Source organism: Alligator mississippiensis, chromosome 2 (genome assembly GCF_030867095.1).
Source record: "Alligator mississippiensis isolate rAllMis1 chromosome 2, rAllMis1, whole genome shotgun sequence".
NCBI lineage: Eukaryota > Metazoa > Chordata > Crocodylia > Alligatoridae > Alligator > Alligator mississippiensis.
This window is the reverse complement of record NC_081825.1, coordinates 248,241,602-248,258,351: the sequence shown is the minus strand read 5'-3', so window position 1 is coordinate 248,258,351 and position 16,750 is coordinate 248,241,602.

Here is a 16,750-nt window from a genome sequence, read left to right as displayed (position 1 = left end):
TGCACATTTACTTAACAGTACACCTGAGGGTTACTATATGTCTGGGTTTTCCCAGAAATATCCTCTTTTTTGGACCCCTGTGCTGTGTCCAGGTGGTTTTTAAAATAGGAGCAAATGTCCAGGTTCTCTGCTGTCCCAGACTGCCTGCTTGGGGCTGGGAGCAACGGGTGAAGCGATTGGCTGTTGGAAGTCATGTGCTTCCTGTGCAGGCTCTGGCAAGCCAAGGGGGAAGAGAAAGAGCGAGAGAGAGGGAGAGAGAGAGAGAAATGTGGGATCTGCTTGGGCAGCAGGGCTGGTGGGGGCAGGGGTCTGCAGTTCAGGAGTGGGGAGCACTGACAGGGCAGGAGGGGCACAGGGGGCTGTGGGTCTGGAATGAGGGGCACCAGCAGAGCTGGCAGGGGAGCAGGGGATATGGGTAGGGAGTGAGGGGCATGGGGGATAGGATGGGTGACTGTGGGTTGGGTGTGCAGGGCACTAGCAGCACCAGGGGGCTGCAGGTTGGGAGTGAAGGGCACCAGCAAGGGGTGGGGGACAGGGTACTGCTGTTTGGGAGTGAGGAGCACTGACAGGGCTGAGGTCAGTGGGTCTGGAGTGAGGGGCAGCATCAGGGCTGGGGCAGTTGTGGCTTGTCAGTGAGGGGCAACAGAATAGGCAGGGGCAGGGCACTGGCATGTCACTGTCCCCTGCCCACCCCCATAACAGGTGTCCTCTTTTTTGGACCTGGAAATATGGTAACCCTAGACACCTCCCCAATCTCAAGTAAATTTACTACCTGCAAAAGCAAGTAGAAATTTTACTGGCATTAGTAATGGTGCCATAGCACGCGTGTAGATGCCTGACCAGGAGCAAAATCTGCTCCCTATCAAGCCATTCATAACGGGACAGGAGATAACTCCCTTCCCCCAGGAGCTACCTGCTGCTGCAACAGGCTGTATTACAGGAACCTGGGTGAGGACTATGTCCTCCTGCCCCAGCATCAGGAAGCTTCAAGACCCCTGTTCCCAGTTTGCAATCAGGGGCTGGGAAATCCTTATTTCCTAGCCCCCACTCCACCATCACGATCAGAGAGCAGGGGGTCTGGGAGACCCTTATATCCCAGCCTGAGCTCCATTGTCATGGAGCTCCCTGCTGATGGGACCTGGGGACCTTGTTCCCTTCCACCCAGCTCCACACCCATCTTGCATGCCCAGGTGGAGATAATGTCCCCCTACCCAGGCAGCAGGGAGCTTCTAGCCCCTGATCCCTGGTCATGATGGTGGAGCGGCGGCTGGGAATAGGCTGGGAACTGGCTAGGACCTGCCCCTGACCAGGACAGTTCCCAACCAGCCACACGTTGCGCAGGGAAGCATGTGCAGCCTAGAGGTGTCTGGGGACTGTCCTGTTTGGGGCAGTCCCCAGCTAGCTCTGGGCTGCACATGCAGACCTACCTGTGCAGCTTGGAGTTAGCTAGGAATGGTCCCGGCTCCATGTCCCAATTGAGTGATGGAGGCACAGGGCTTGGAAACAACTGCAGGGGTGGGGTAGGTCCAAGCCCCCTGCCCTGATCCACTGGTGGGGCCACTAGCAGTGAGCTAGCTGCTACCAGCCCCACCCACAGATTGGGGTAGGGGTCTGGGACCTTCCCCTCCCCTACAGATCCTTCCAAGCCCATTCCCCTGATTAGGGAACCAGGGTCAAGAGCTCCCTGCTGCCAAGGCAAGGGAACATTGTCCCTGCCACAGCAGCAGGCAGCCCCAGATCCAGGAGACAGCTATCTCCTGTCCCAGTGCTCCCTGCCAGCCTCTGGGATAGCACCCCAGGGGAGCCTGGAGCTCCCTCACTGGTGGCAGGGGCCCACTGCAGGAAACTGGGTTCAGATCTGCTCCCTAATTTCCATATGTGTAGAAACCTACCCAAAACCCCTTACTCCAGCTTAGTTTACACCTGAGTAAATCTAGGGCAGAGTAAATGCATGTATAGATGCACCCACTGACAATCATAAGGTTAGTCTCAAGTAGCTACCCTTTCCCATTTCATCCATCCTTGTAGCCCACACAGTGCTGATTACCTTGCACCACTTAGAAACTGTTCTCTGGACTACTTGTATCTCCTTCTGGACATGTCTTTATCCACAGGCAGTAATGAGAAGACAGGTGCAAAAGAAGTGGGGCACAGGAACAGGGGATTGTGAGGTTGCAAGCAGTAGACATCCTGTTCTTGAAAGTCAGGGAGGTCTTAGAAGTGGGAGTGAGGCTGACCTCATACACAAGTTCAACAGAATTTCTAGACTTACAGTGGGCTTCAGCTGGGGGTTGAATATAAAGGGTTTACAGCACACTGGTAGAATTCCACTTCTGGGCACTTACAGACTTGAGAATGACCTTAAAGTAAACCCTAACTAGCAATGAAGAAATACCCTGTCACAACCCAGTGATTTTGGTGCCTCGGCACGATGGAATTTTCCCGCCACATGAGAGCCTCTTGCACAGCAAGGGTTTTTGTTGCAACAGAAAAACCCCGGTGCAAGACAGTTTCCACCATTTGAATGCAAATTTGTGTCCCGCTATTGGCCAGTTCTAAATTATTCCTACGTGGCGGTTAGTAATTGGCTTGCTAGCCATTTAAAATTTCGTGCGACTTCCGCCCAAGTTGGAGAACTCTGAGCACACTGAAGCAGAGTGCTTCAAAAAGAGATCTGACTTGTGGCTGAGCTGATCGATAGACTGATCACCTATTGATTCTTCTCCCCGTCGCCGAGCGCAATCCTCGACGTACCCTTTCCCTGCCGGCTTGATTTGTGGATGGATGAGCTGGCCTAAGCCCTGCCAGCTGGAGCAACTCACTTAGTTGTTCAAACGACCGGACCATCTGCGTCGCGGCTACAAGTGGCGTAAGTAAAGTTTTGCAACCATTAAGCTTTGTCTGCCTCTCTATTCACCAGCCCGCCCAGCAAACGAGTAATTACTAAATCACCTCGAGTTGGCTCTGGCCGTCCGAGACATGGCGACGAGGATGGGATCTAAGGGCACGGTGATGACCTAGTCGGGTGCTGCCCCTGGCGCACCGGGACCCGCCACGTAGAGAATGCAAACGACCTATGGGCATATATCGCTTACCACCAGGCGGTAGAAGGGGATGAAAGAAATATTGATGGCTACTTCTCCGTAAAGAGAGAAGAAGCAGTTGTAAAAGAATGGAGAACTAAGCTATCCCTTGGGGAGTTCGGATGCATAATGGGGAGCGACCGGGTCTATTATCGACCCCCGGAGGAAACATCAACCATATCCTTAGCCGGGGTAAAGGCGCGGAAGGCAGAAAAGCTGACCCCCGCTCAGGAGTTCGCTCAATGCACTCGATACTTAAGGGAAGGAGGGGAACCCACCCCCACGGACTGGTTCAACTGTCCGGATTTGGTGCCTGGGTCGCGGGGCCATGAGCTCCTCGTTCAGCTCCGGGAGGATCTGGAAACTAAGGGCCGTCATGTGCTGAGATGGGGTCTAACTAAATGGAAGAAGGGAAAGATGATGAATGTGCTGTTCTGTACAGTAGCGGGTCTACTAAGCGAATATGCAAATTTAGAGGCACAGATGCATACGGCGGGTAAGGAGTCACTGGAGCGGACAGAAAAGAGCTCCGGAGCAGCGCTTATCAATAGCACTGGCCGCATGATGCTACTAGCAGAAAATGGCGCCGAAAGAAGCGCGAGCCATCCGGGGAACCCGGAAAAGAGGGGTGGAGTTTCAGAAGACCCGGCGGGGATCCGCCTAGTGACTCCGCCCCCTGAGGTGACATCATTCCCAACGGCCCCGCCTCCTTGCCACAGGGAGGGGGCAATGGGAGGAGGGATGTAACCAATGCTCCCAGATGAAGAATTTAACTCTTTCTCTGCCGCAGCTCACCCGATAGCTGTGATGAAGCATATTGCAGATGAAGAAGGTACTAAGCATACCACTGTTATCTCACGCACCCGACCAGAAATTCAGGAACTTTGTAGAGAATCTAAAATAAAACCAGAAGAAACCTTGGCCATGTGGTTAGGATGATTAATAGTGGAATTTGGATCTGACACTTTAGACATGGAAGAAGCGAGTTCCCTGACCTGACAAGTGGCATGGAGCGGAGGGCATGCTACCGACTTGAATGTGGTCACGGACAGTGCCCACTGGCCCATCCCGCTCCCGGCGCTCATAGTGGGACATGTAACCCACAAATTTCACACCTGGCATGAGGGTCACCCGCAGAAGGCTACTGCAGAGCAACTCCTCCTGGCCATAGTCGGGGTGTCATATCTTTCATGGAGCCCGAGAATGAATCCAATGGGACTAACAGCAGTCCAACGCAAAGAGAGATGGGCTCATTGCCACCTATCAAACCCCAGGGCAATTCCAACGCCCCTGGAAGCTATAGATGCCTGCGTGGAGGTATACAGAGGAGCAAATGCCGTTACACTCCAACTCTTTTTGAACCCAATGGCGGGTCAACCAGTGGGGAATCTCTTAGGCCATCTCTCACGACTGCAGGCACTCATGAAACAGAGTGGAGAAACTTCTGATGATATAAGGGACCGACCTTCAGCATACCCAGCCAAAACACTGAGACCCAGACGTCAAGAGTTTAACCCCCGGCGACAGCCATGGTGGTCACCTCCAAGAACCCCAAAGGAAAGAACTACAAAGGAAAGGAATATGTTTGGTTTTCTTCTCACCCGCTCCGGACTTACAAAGACTCAGTTGCGAGTTTTGGGAGAAAGGGCCCAGTGTCGTCTGGCCGAATGTCACGGCGGGGTCCTTCAGGAGGGCCGTGATCTCCTCAAGGCCCTCTCTCTGCGCTAATTCGGCCCAAGGGCACCCTCCATAATTGCCCGCCACGTCTTTGCTCTTAAGGAAAATGTAATAGGGAGGCTGCCTTGCATCTCCTCAGGCACGTAAACTCCTGGACCCCTCGTAGGTCTCCCCGTACGATGGGTGCTACTCAAGCACCCTAGCCTTGTGGGCTACGCATGGCTCCTACCACCCCTAATACCATGCCCCAAGCCTCGCTGATGTATCTGACTTTGGTGTGTCCTTCTCTATATAGTCTGCCCCCTCTCTGGGGTCTTCTCTCACAAGGCACTCCCCTCTTCGGGGCTCGCCGTGCCCTCCTTGGGCTTCCTAAAATGGTGCCCCCCTTCTCTGGGGCCTTTTCTAACACTGCCCCTCTTCTCTGGGGCCTCTTCTAAAAGTGTTGTCCCACTCAGGGACCCTTGTCCAATTGGGAATCTTACCTCGAGCCTCCGGTCTTTCAGGCCCACCGCGCTGCTTCCCCTCTTGCAGGATGCTGTGCTGCTATCCCCTTTCCTTGGGGACCACCGCAACACCCTGTCCTTCTCTTGGGGCGCTGTGCTGCTAACCCTTTCTGTCTGGGTCCACCGCAGCACCCTGCCCCTGTCCTGGGTTTTTCCCTGCAGTGCTAGCCGATTACTGGGCTCGCTACGCCCGTCCTGGGCTCCTCACATATTGCCCCTCTCGGGCTCCTTGTGCTTCCTAGTAGTGCCGCCCCCTCTTTGGGGCTCACTGTGCCCACGCTGGGCTCCCTAATAAAATCGTCCCTCTCTCTGGGACCTGTTGTGCACACACTGGGCTTCTCCACAATGCGCTCCCCCCTTCCTGGGGCTCGCCACGCCCACGCTCGGGCTTCCTAGCAGTGCCCCCTCCTGGGGCTCGTTATGCTCATGCTGGGCCTTCTCAAAACGCCCCTCTCTGGGGCTGGGGTCTATGCACCCTGCACACAACCCGGGGTCTCAGTTCCCCGCCCGCAACCCACTGGTTGCACTCAATTGCGCCTCCACTGGCACGCAAGCTGCGCCTTCACTAGTGCTAGGGCACCCCGCCCCTATGGGGTCCCTATGAGGCCTCCTCCAACCCCTACAGCCTCACCCAAGCCTCCGGTGTAAAATACACAAACGCAAACTCAAGCCGCCTGGCTATAACTAAACTCAAAGCCCTATGGCTCCAACAACATTGCTCCATATCAGCGGTACTTGCTGCTAGGCTCCTCTCCGCATCCTCACTCCCAGAGCTCCTGCCTCCCTGGCTGCTGGCAGGCAACTGCCAGCCTGGCAGGCAACTGCCAGCCTGGCCTTGACTCTTAGCTTTATAGGAGCCAGGCCTTGTCCCCTACAGGCAGCTGATTCTTATTAGTCACCCTGGCAACCCGCAGCTGTACTCATTATGGCTGCTGGGGCTTTTCCCCAGCAGCTTTCCCTTCTCTAGGAGCGGGGCAGCGAGGTGCGCAGCGACACCGAAACATTAGGATTCAAATTCGAAGACCCACCAAAAAAACGAATAATGGCCATCGGCTCCGCCGGCGGCCTTCTTCAACTCAAACCTGACCCCACTGATCCTCGTCCATACGCCGAACTCACTGTTTACAACCCTACCGATCCAGATGACCAACAACAAGTATTCTTCCTTCTTGATACTGGAGCTCAAACCAATGTGATTACCTCAACGATACCTCACCAAAAGACCACCAAAACGATTAAGGTACAAGGGCTTAACGCTATTGCAGTCACCACAAAAGGTCAAATTCTCAGTCCAAGGCCACCGATACCCCCTAGAGGCCATCCTAGGGGGCATCAACATTTTGGGAATCCCGGGGATAAGAGCGCTTGACCTTAAAGAACAAGTGCTACAAGCATCACACATTATTATCCCAGAACAGGATTGGCATCGACCAATGTTTCGTAACACTTCCACCTGGCGATATCGACCAATCCCAACTAAGGGTCCTCTAAAAAAGTCCCTTACTGACCTCCTGCGGTGACTCGAGCGATGAGGCTGTATTAAGACCGTAACTGCCAGCACCTACCTGTCATCAGGATGGGGAGTTGCGAAACCTGGAAAGCCTAACGAAGCCCGGCTAGTCGTAGACTATAGAGAGGTTAACAGAAGATGTCACGTACTTCAACAACCTAATCCTTCTACTCTGCCACAATGTATGTTTGAGATGGCACAGTTCCAACAAAGTAAGTGGGTCGGAGTCACATTGGATCTAAAAAACATGTTCTTTTCCATCCCGATAACTGACCCGGAAGGAATACTAAATATGTGTATTGATGGCATTACGTACAGGTGGATGGTTTATCCACAAGGTTATCGCAACGCTCCATCACTAGCTACTGGTGCCATGAATAATACCCTAAAGAATTTTCAAGCCTTACACTCTCTTCCCCCAGAGGAGGAATTGAGAGTTATGTCGATGATATTGCCATCATGGGTCGTGATAGTTCCGTAGTTACTAGTATAGTCAACCAACTAGTCGCTCACCTTCAAAGTGAGGGATGGACGATCAACGAGGAAAAGTCATGCCTACATCCTGTAGATGTCATCACGTTCCTTGGCACTCGATACATTGGTTCCATCCGCCACGGAATCTCGCATGAGGGTCCTAACATCGACCCATTAAAAACATTCCTCCCTGTCACTAAGAGGCACTTTCAACAGCTTTTGGGTCATTTGAATTGGTATTGGCATTATGTTGGACCCAGTGATTTGGCAGTCCTCACCAAATTGCAGCGACAGATCCGTAACAAATCCCAAAAGTCCACACCCTGGACGAAAGGAGATCAGTGGAACCTGCTTCACCTGCTAGCCATGGTTAAAGATACACAGCTCCATGCCATCGATCTGGGTGAGTCACTAACCGTAACCGTTGGGTTTACCACAAACCATGTGTGGGCTGTTGTGCATAACCCTCATGATGAGCTAGTATACACGGCCAATAAGACGCTTCAAGCGGCACAACATCGATATGGAGCTGTAGGAAAAATCCTCCTAGCTGAACAACTGGTGGAGCCATTAGCAAGGGGCATGGGACGTTACGCACTCCCGGTGCCACATTATTACCCTTGCTGGATGCGGAAAAAGTCGACCCACATTTTCAGGGGGAGTCTAAGACCTGGAATAAGCTAGTGCTTACCCACCATTACAACTGGCATTGCTGGAGGTTGGAAGACACGGTACCTGATCCAAGCCCAGAAGATGAGGAGAAGGTCCCTACATTGTATGGAACTTCTGCCCCGGCATGGATGGCCTCAGATGGAACCTCCCGACATGGTGGAGGCTATGGGTACTATTGCAAGGCTTGTAACGATAGGGAAATATTTCAAGCCGACCCAGATGATAATTCGGCCCAAAAATGTGAATTGTTAGGATTCCTCAAGGTACTGGAACATTGTCTAACACATCATAACGATACACTCCCTGTTCCAATCATCGCAATTGATTTGCAATACATTTATAAAATCCTTACCGGTACAGCCTTTCCCTCCGAAAATTTGAATGATTGGCAAGACATCTGGAAAACGTTAACTAAATTTGTACGCCTCCCGTTGGTTAGGCACACTAAGTCCCACCGTCCGGATACTGATCCAGTACATGAGGTCATGGATAAGCTCTTAGAAGATCCACTCCGGACCGACATAGTCTTGCCTATCACATCTACCTCCAGTCCTGAAGTAAATCCATTCCTCGCGTGGCTTCACGAAAATTGGGGTCACCCAGGACCATGGGCTTGCCATCAATGTTGGTGCCGAACCCTTACAGAGCTGGCCTCATACGGAGCTTGGCGCGATTGGGAAAAGGTAGCTCAGGCCTGTGAGATATGTGCAAAAGAAAAGTGCCATAGAACCAAACATCAGCTCAGAGCTTTTGATTCTTCACAGTTTCAGGCAGGAAAAGTCTGGCAGGTAGATCTGCTAGGACCCCTCCCAGGGTCTAAGCCGCCAAATAAAGGATTAGTTGTTGTTGACTTGGGAACAAGACAGTTACAAGTTATTCCCTTATGAAAAAGCAATGCCACTGCTGTTATTTCTGCCTTAACTGCTGTATTTGCTACCTGGCAACCCCCTCATGAGATTCAGTCTGATGGGGGACCCCCGTTCAACTCTAACGCTCTAGACAAATTTGCTCATCTTCACAATGTAGCATGGCATCTCCATCTGCCGTACCACCCGCAGTCCAACAGTGTTGTGGAAAGACACATAGGCCTGTACAAAGAACAACTTCGCCTCAGAGGAGGAGGAACGTTTAAAAACTGGACTAAATTCAATCATGATGTTCTCATCTCATTGAACACTGCCAAACCGTTATGGGACGAAGCTAATGTCCAGAAACCCCCACCTTGGGAACCCAAGTTCCAGCCAGATGAGTTAGTGTGGATCTCAATACCGCACCCCCATCAGTCTCATCCACAAGTTCACAAAGGAACTGTTCAATCGCCAGGACAATATCCTAATACCTATTCTGTCCAATTAGAAGAAAAACCCGATCATCCTCCTATTATCATTCGTCATAACTGGATGACTCGCCGCTCTGACGTTCACCCAGTATCCTTACAGTGAATCCAATTATGAGTCTCTTTTGTTTTGTGTTGTTGTTTTCTTTCTTCACAGGTCTAACCCCAGCAAAGCAGTAATCCACAACCGCCCGATTGTGAGATTCGTCGAGCACCAAACTACAGTTCATTCAAGTCAATAGAGTGATGGTTGTGAAGGAGACACTGAGACAGCGAACGTCCATTCACTCAGGACTTGCTATGACACTGTTTTCTCTCATTTTATTAAGTATTTTTATTGACATTGTCTGTTATAGGAGAAGACAGACTGACTAATAAACGAGGGGAGTCCCAAGCAGATGTTCTCCAATCAGACGATGATCAATAGTTGTTGTTATATGTTCAAGTTATTATATTTTATAGTTTGTTAAGAAGAGTGGTCTAATCAAATTGTTTGTTTGTATATATAGTGTCATGGTGGGGTCTCTCTCGGAGGGCCGTGATCTCCTCGAGGTCCCTCGCTCTGTGTCAGGCCGGCCCAAGGCACCCTCTTATTCTCGCCCGCCACGTCTTGTTGGTAAATATAATTGGGAGGATGCCTTGTGTCTTCCCTGGGCACGGCTGCTCGGGACCTCTGTCCCCATGGTTCTTCCGGACCCCCTGGGGGTCTCCCGATATGTTGGGTGTTCCCCAGACACCCTAGCCTTATGGGCTATGCGTGACTCCTACCAGCCCCTAATACCACGCCCTAAGCCTCGCAGATGTAATAGACGTTGGTATGTCCGCACGCCCACTTCCCGGGCCTCCTCCTAACACAATGTCCCTCACTGGGACCCTCGTCCACTCTGGGACTTCCTTTCTGGCCACCTGTCTTCTGGGCCCACCGCACTACTGCCGTCTCTGGTGCGGGCGCACCGCGCTACTATCCCCTTTTGCCGGGGACAACAGCAGCACCTAGCCCTTTTCTGGGTTTCCTGCGGGGCAGGCCTATCACCGGGTCCGTCACACCCGTTCTGGGCTCCTTAGATATCGCCCCTCTCGGGCTCCTCAGTATGGCCCCTCTCTCGGGCTCCTCAATCATGCAGTATGGCGCTCCCCCTCTTTGGGGCTCGCCGTGCCCACACTGGGCTTCTCAATCATGCAGTATGGCACTCCCCCTCTGTGGGGCTCACCGTGCCCACACTGGGTTTCTCAATAATGCAATATGGCGCTCCTCAGTAATCGCCCCTCCCTGGGGCTGGGGTCTATGTACCCCGCACGCAATCCGGGGTCTATGTCCCCCGTCTGCAACCTACTAGTTGCGCCCGTGACCCACTGGCCGTGCTCCTCGCCGCCAGTCGCTCCCGCACTGGCGTGCAAGCTGCGCCTTCACTGGCGCTATGAAATTAATGCGCCCTCCTGGCGCTAGCCCACGCCCTCACTGGTGCTGGGGCCCCCACACTCCCGTGGGGCCCTTTATGAGGCCTCCTCCAACCCCTACAGCCTCACCCAAGCCTTCGGTTGTAATAACAGAGCCAAACAAACACAAGCCTCCTGGCTGTAACGCAAACATAAAGCCCCCTGGCTAAACCTTTAGTGCCCAATCCTCCCAGGGCTATCATGAGCTGTACTTGCAAGTCGGGCTTCTCCCCATATCTCAGCTGAGGGAGCTCCTGCCTCTCTGGCTGCTGGCAGAGAACTGCCAGCCTGGCCTCAGCCCTGAGCTTTATAAGGGCCAGGCCCTGCCTCCTACAGGCAGCTGGTTCCCCTTGGTTGCTCTGGCAACCAGCAGCTGCGCTTATTACCCGGGCAACCCTCAGCTGGGCTCATTATGTCAGGCCAGGGCACACTCACTCGCTCCCTGGCAGTTTCTCCTCTCTAGAAGCAGGGGCACCAGGGTGCCCTGCGACAATATATATTTATTGGTTGTTAAAGCTTTGCCAGGTCAGTAAATCCCGAAACAAAGATGCCTTATGATGTTCTCATGTGTCTAAAATTCCAGTTGTGCCGTCGGCAAGGGGGCATGTCACAACCCAGTGATTTTGGTGCCTCGGCACAATGGAATTTTCCCGCCACATGAGAGCCTCTTGCACAGCAAGGGTTTTTGTTGCAACAGAAAAACCCCAGTGCAAGAGAGTTCCCACCATTTGAATGCAAATTTGTGTCCCGCTATTGGCCAGTTCTAAATTATTCCTACGTGGCGGTTAGTAATTGGCTTGCTGGCCATTTAAAATTTCGTGCAACTTCCTCCCAAGTTGGAAAACTTTGAGCACGCTGCAGAGTGCTTCAAAAAGAGATCTGACTTGTGGCTGAGCTGATCGATAGACTGATCACCTATCGATTCTTCTCCCCGTCACCGAGCGCAATCCTCGACGTACCCTTTCCCCGCCGGCTTGATTTGTGGATGGATGAGCTGGCCTGAGCCCTGCCAGCTGGAGCAACTCACATAGTTATTCAAACGACCGGACCGTCTGCATCGCGGCTGCAAGCGGCGTAAGTAAAGTTTTGCAACCATTAAGCTTTGTCTGCCTCTCTATTCACCAGCCCACCCAGCAAACGAGTAATTACTAAATCACCTCGAGTCGGCTCTGGCCGTCCAAGACATACCCTATGTGACCTATATATTCTTCATGCAGTGCCAGTATTGAAACTTAAAATTGATTTGTTCTCCATCAACTTCATACTCTTATTTCACAATTCAGTATAATCTCATGAATTCAGTTCTTGAAAATCTGGAATTCTGAAAAATCCAGCACTTTTTAAGCTTCCTCCTCTGCTCCCACAGACACAGAGTGGGGAGCTTACCCCACCACCTTGTGCTGCTGCTCCATGTGAGGCTGCTGCTCTGAGACTGGCCACTGTTCCCCCTGCCCCCACCTGGACGTGGAGGGGGAAGCTTGCATGTGGCGGCTGTCACTGCCATCCACTACCTCGCTCCACGTGCAGCCACTGCTCTGGGACCGGCTGCCACTACCTGCCCCCACCACCCTCTCCTGCTCTGCAATTGCCTGCCACTCCAGTTTAAAAAAAGCAGAATTTTCAAATTTCTGGCAGGTGCTCAGTCACGAGCATGCCAGATTTATGAGGTTATATCGTATTTCTAATACTTTTATGCTGAGTATATTAAGTTGAAGTGAATAGAATTGATGTAATGGAAATAAACTTTTCAAATCTGCTTCAACAACTCCAATTACCTCAGAGGTTATCCTGCTGAAAAATATTCTATATTGGTTTTACCCCAACAAGGATGAGATTTGTTAAATTGCTTTTCATATTATTGAACAGAAATTGGTTTCCATTATTTTTGTAGTTCCTGTTTAAGAGTTATGGACCAAATTCTCAATTTATAAAATAGATTTTGCATCTGGTAACCTTTTTTTTTTCAAATTATATGTTTAAAGTTAGGGTTATTCAGTAAATTAAAAGTGGCATGTTTAACAGATAAGCAGGGTACCCAATATTCCCATTGAGTTCAGCAGAAATGTATCTCAATTAGGGCTTTAGGCTTCAACCCTAAGAGATACAGTATCATTTCCATAATAGCAATAAGTATGTGATTGCTTGTAAATTTAGTAATACATAACTGGTTAAAGTTACTTCTTCCCCTTAATGAGCAATCAGCAAAATCTCTCCAGGATTTCCAAGATGATAGTCTTTTACGTGCAAAAATATATGTGAAACTAACCGGGTCTTTGCAGGTCTCAGCTGAACAGTATGTACATAACAATATATTCAAGCCAGTGTCATGATCCCTATGACTTACCACATCTCAGGTTTTCCTAGTAACCAAGGTTCCCTCTAAGGTGTGCACTTGCGCAGCTGCGCACAAGTAAAAGTCTGGCTGCGCACCAACTTTTTAAGGCTGTGCACCCACCGGGAGAGGAGCAGGGCTGCATCATGGGACATTTACTGAAGGTAAGCTCCTCCCCGAGGCAAGGCAGAGGCGGGCTCCGCCGGCTCTGGGGAACTGCTCCACTCCCCTGCATCACCTTAGGGAGTGAGGAGGCACATGGAGTCAGGGCTGGGGAGTGGGGCACTTCCCCAGAGCTGGCGGAGCCCATGAAGCTGCTCCCTGGAGCCAGTGGAGCCCGCACCAGCCCCCTGCCCCAGCCTCCATCCCTACCTTGCCTCACCTTGGGGAGGAGCAGCTGCCTGCTCCAAGTGAGGCTCTACTGGCTCCGGGGAACTGCTCCCCTCCCCAGTCCTGATGCCACATGCCTCCTCTCTCCCTGAGGTGATGTGGGGGAGCAAAACAGTTCCCCAGAGCCAGCACAGCCAGTCCCAGGCCCCCAGGCCCTATCCCCCAGGCCCCAAGCCCTAGCTTCCAGGCCCCAGCTCCCCAGTGGAGCCTGCCCCAGCCCTCAGGCCCCCAGACCCTAGCCCCTAGGCCCTAGCTCCCAGGCCCCATCCTCCAGGCCCTAGCTCCCAGGACCCAGGTCCCACTCCCTGCCCTGGGTGAGGAGTGAGGAGCTTACCTTCAGTAAGTGTCCCATGCCGCACCAAAAGGGGGAGGCGGGACCAAAGTAGCACACTAATGGACCAAAGCAGTGTGCTCATGGACCAAAGCAGTGCTCTCACAGACGACTACTCCTTAGAGGGAACATTGCTAGTAACCCCCAGTACATTTTCTGTCAGTCATCTTAGCTAAGTTTCATATACTTTGATATAGAAAAAGCTATCTACTTTGCAGTTTTGAATCAAATATAATTTTTCCATAGGGAAAGTCTCAAACACCTCCAAATTAATATAATATTGTGACAGGGCAATGGTTATGCCCTGCCATGAGAAACTAAAAAGGAAGTAGGCAGTGCTGAATGAGGAATCTCTGCACACCATGATACCTGTTGAGATGAAGATTGACGTTCCAGATTCTAATTACCAGAGTTGGCTGTGGTGGGGGAAAGAGGCAGACCAGAAGTTATGCTGATAGGCATGTCAAACAGCTGGGAAAGTTAAATGCCGGTCCAGTGTGTGTTCTTCCCTAAAGAGGCAAAGCCAGCAGGAGTGAATCTCCTGCAACTGTATAGAGGTGCAGTGTTTACCTGACTGGACCAAGAAGGTCATGTAGAAGAGCAAAAACTAGACCTACCTTTCTTCTACCTGGTGCAAGATTGAATGTGGGAGGATCCCTTGGTATCCAATGGGGATTCTTACTTGTGTGGCAGGTGAGTTCCAGAAAGAGGGGACTATCAGGTCCCAGCAGATTGACTGCAACATAAGATCATCAGAAGCAAGATTTTCCACAGTAGTGCATTGGCTGGGAAGCCAATGTTTCCAGTTGTATAGGGAGCACAAACCAGACAGAGAGAGTCAAAAGGATGGAAGGGGCATCAGCCCGACCTGGGATGGTAGCCCCAAAGACAAGCCCACCAACTAGTAGTTCAAATAATGCAAGCTCAGCAAGCACAAATGGAAGAGCTGGTACATGTGCAGTCCTAGGAGGCAGAAAAGTTTCAGAACCCTAAGATGACTGAGGATGATGATGTTGAGGCGTACCTGGAAGTCTTTGAAAGGATGGCCATCACTGCAGGGTGGGATCCAGCTAGATAGTCCAGCCTGCTAAGACAGTTATTGATAGGACAAACCCAAGTTGCCTACAGGGCACTTTCAAGAACTGAGGCTAACGATTATTCAACAGTGATAAGGGCAATTTTGTATAGCTTGGAGATTTGTCCTGAATTTCACCAGCAAAAATTTTGAGCACCAAAAAACTGGATGAGAGGTGACCAAGAATTTTAGCTCAGCTATTGAAAGACTACATAGAATGCTGGATACAACCAAGCAGGAAAACAGTGGCAGAAGTGATAGATATTTTTACACTTGAGCAATTTTTGGAAGACTTAGTTGAGGAGACACAGAGCTGGGTTAGTAGGCACCAGCCACAAGGTATGGTGCAAGCTCTGCAGCTAGCTGAGGCCTTCTCTGTGCCTGAGAAGGTGAGAATGGAAGGGAAGAGCCTCAAACCTGGGGTAGTAACAAAGAAACCTGAAGGAATAAGAGGTATGCCAAGGACAGTGAGGACAGTGGGTGATTGAGAAATTATTTGCTTTAGATGTGGTATGATAGGACATATAGCTCAGCACTGCCCCAGAAAGATAGGGGAATGACACCTGGGAGAAAAGGGGCCATAAATGATGAAGGGAAGAGTACTGCAACCGGCACACAAAGAGCAAATGAATTGTAGTCAGCACTTCTCAATTCAGGATGTGCACAGACTAGACAATGGATCAGCTTGACAGTAATGGGAAGGATGGAAGAAATGGTGATAGGCTTTGCCTGAATTCTTCCATGCCAGATGTTGTTAGGGTGGGCCTGGTTGTACTTCTACAAGTGACATGGAACACGTACAGGGCTGGAGAGGACGAGAAGCAGGTGGAGAAGCATGGTGGGAGGTGCAAGAGGAAGGATTCATTAGGGAAGAACATGAGATAAAGGATAGAGATGATATTTTTCAGGACATGGACCTAGCAGAAGTGACAGGGGAAGGCTTTAGAGAGGAACAGGTGACCGAGAGCATCACCAAGCAATAAGAGTTGGTGGTGCAGCTAGAGCTGTTAATGAAGTACCCCTGTTTTGAGATAAGGGACCATATTCTTTACCACATAAAGGGAGATTGGAAGGGTAGGAGATTGCCCAGATTTTAGTTCCCTAGTGGTATCTGAAGGATTTGTATAGTTCATGTGTTCCCACTGAGAGACCACTTGGGCTGAGATAAGACCATAGCCCCTCTTACCTTAAGGACATACTGGCCAAGAATACACAAGTAGTTGGAGCAGTTTTGTCGTACCTGCTCGGAGTGCCAATGGTACTCAGATATACCTCCCCCCAGGCCCCTTTACAACCATTGGAAGTGGTGAAGTGGCCATTTGATAAGACAGCCCTAGACACTATTGGTCCTCTTCCCAAAAGTATGGCTGGGTTCCAGTTCATCCTTCGAATAATTGATTATGCTACATGTTACCCGGAGGTGGTTCTGATGAAGACAGTAACAGCACCAAAGGGTGGGTAAGAGCTTAGGTGGGGAACCAAGGTGGAGATTCCCCAGGAGATACACTCTGAACAAGGGACAAATTTTATGTCCAGAGTTCTAAAGGAGGTGTGCAAGACCTCAAAGATCTGCCAACTATGTATGTCAGTTTACCATCCATAGACTGATGGATTAGTAGAGTCAATCATACCCTAAAAGCTATGATTAGGAAGAGTATTCAGGGAGACATAAAAAAATGGGAATTGAGCCATTTCCCCCCTTCTTGTTTGCTATTTGACCAGTACCCTAAACTTATCTGGGTTGTTGCCCCTTTGAATTAATTTATGGACATAAGCGTAGGGGCTTACTAGATATAGTGTGTGACAGGTGAAAAGAGAGTGAACCTACTGGTGAGAAGGGGCCATGATGGGTGTTGGAACTCAGGGAGTGCCTTGAAAGAGTTAGGCAGATAGCTAACGACCACCACGAGAGGAGACAATCATGCCAGAA